The sequence below is a fragment of the Myotis brandtii genome, unplaced genomic scaffold, assembly GCF_000412655.1.
Source record: "Myotis brandtii unplaced genomic scaffold, ASM41265v1 scaffold1203, whole genome shotgun sequence".
Lineage (NCBI taxonomy): Eukaryota > Metazoa > Chordata > Mammalia > Chiroptera > Vespertilionidae > Myotis > Myotis brandtii.
Window position 1 is genome coordinate 287,415 of NW_005354183.1, and position 2,462 is coordinate 289,876.

The window sequence follows — 2,462 nt, forward strand, 5'->3', positions numbered from 1 at the left end:
GAACACGGGAATTAACCTCGGAATGCAGTCAGTCCATTCTCCTTCTCTGATAACTGCCTATCATCGTGGAAAGATTAACAATCTTGTTGTTGAAACAATTTGGTCCCAGAGGTGCCCACCCAAGCCCTCATTGCCTGTAACCTGTAACCATTAAACCTTGCCTACTTCCCTGTAATTTCTACTTTCCCATATAATCTTTGTCCTTCTACCTAATATAAGCAGCTGGCTTATGGGGAGGGGTAGAGCAGATTTTTGTGGATGACCTGCTGCTCTCCCATACTGCTGGCATTCTTGGAATAAACGCTCATATATGATTCAAACTTGTCTCTGCTTAATTGGCTCAAGTAGTGACAAGCAGCCCGGAACTATTGGTTGTCCAGTTTCAATATGATATATCACTCTCTATAGATTTTATTAATCCTTGACTGAGTGAAAAATGGGGCCTATAAAATAGAGAAGTAGTTTACTTTACAAAGAAACTGATTATACAATAAATCTATCAGACTTTGGAGTACATTAGAGCCTTCATGTAAAAGCAATGGAGCCATTCTTTAAGCCAGTGGTTCTCAATCTTCCTAATGCCGCGACACTTTAATACAGTTCCTCATGTTGTGGTGACCCCCAACCATAAAATTATTTTTGTTGCTACTTCATAACTGTAATTTTGCTACTGTTATGAATCGTAATGTAAATATCTGATATGCAGGATGTATTTTCATTGTTACAAATTGAACATAATTAAAGCATAGTGATTAATCACAAAAACAATATGTAATTATATATGTGTTTTTCCGATGGTCTTAGGCGACCCCTGTGGAAGGGTCGTTCAACCCCCAAAGGGATCGAGACCCACAGGTTGAGAACTGCTGCTTTAAGCAGAGATAATCAGATCAACCTCACTAGGCTGTGCTTTGGATGGCCTTGCTGGCAGTAAGCATCAGATTGAGAAGAAGACGTGCTAGGATGTGAAGATATTTGACTTAGCTGATGAAATTAAAAATAAAATCAGATGTACACACACACACACACACACACACACAAAAAAAAAATCAAATTAGAGCACAAGCTCTCACCTATAAAAATGAAGTAAGAGTATCTTTGTCTAATTCAAGCAGAATTATGAAGATGCAGTGGCTTTTGATCAACAACAATAATATAATATTCAGATAAAAAAAAGTGAAATCCCATTGGTATCTGTTTAGAATGACTGGAATATTACCCCCCCAATTCTGGGTACCACATTATCAAGACAATAGTGATAGACTTGAATATCTACAGACAAAACAGTAGAATGATGAAGTCACTGCACAATAAAAACATAAGCAATTTTGGAAATAATTAAGGGCACAGTAAAAATATATCTGCATTACCTGGAATCCTAGAGTGCCACCAGCAGACCAGAGCTAAGAAAAACTTCTGAGAGGAATAAGATATGGAAGCAATTTGATAATTAAATCTAACATAAACACTCAACAATTTTATATGGATGAAAGTCAGGTCTTACTTATAAGATGAGGGTAGTATTGGATTATGGCCAAATAGCAAGATGTAATTCTGAAAGAAGAAGCTTTTCCTCCCACCCACTTCAGCTGAAAAAGTAACCATCACACCAGGAGATCAATTTCAGGGAACATGAGTGTGGGGGAGGAAAAATAGTTTCCCCTCTACCCTTCCAGGTTCTTGGCTGAGATCCCTGTAATAAAAGACAGATTAACAGTAGAAAAACAAACAAAAGTAAATAACATGTATACCTTCTATATACATAGGAGAGACCCAGGAAAACCAAGTAACTCCTGAAAATCACCCAAGTTATCACCTTAAGCACCATCTTCATCTCAAGACCAGAAAATAAAAAGATGTTGTGGGGAGGACAGCCAGTTATGGGAGGCTTTCAGACAAAGCACAATAAACAACGATATGGTTGTTATGCAGATTTAAGTTAACACCTCTTCCCTTCTCTGTTCCTAAGTATTTCTAGAGACTGTCATCCTCCTCTTCCGGGAACACTTACAAATGAAGATTACCCTTATAAATGCAAATGTCTCTTATAAAAAGCTAACTTCTACTCAGTTTTCAGAGCTTCCGTGCCTGCTGATTCTTAAAATAATCAGTTCAAAATAATCCTTGTGTAAAAGAGAGACATTTGGGGTGGCACATTCTGCTGCAGTCCAATAGAAATGACATTGTGAGGTAAAAAGAAAGAAATTATCAACTCAGAGCCCATCCCCTAACATGAGAAGGTGCAAGGTCTCTCTTTTCAAAAGTTATATGTAGACACACTCAACTGATGCCACACACATAGTAAATAAAGGCTCTAAATCTATCTGTGATGCTTATAACTTACTAGAGACCCGGTGCACAAAAATTTGTGCACTCGGGGCAGAGGGGGGGTCCCTCAGCCCGGCCTGTGCCCTCTCGCAGTCTGGGACCCCTAGGGGATGACCACCTGCTGGCTTAGGCCC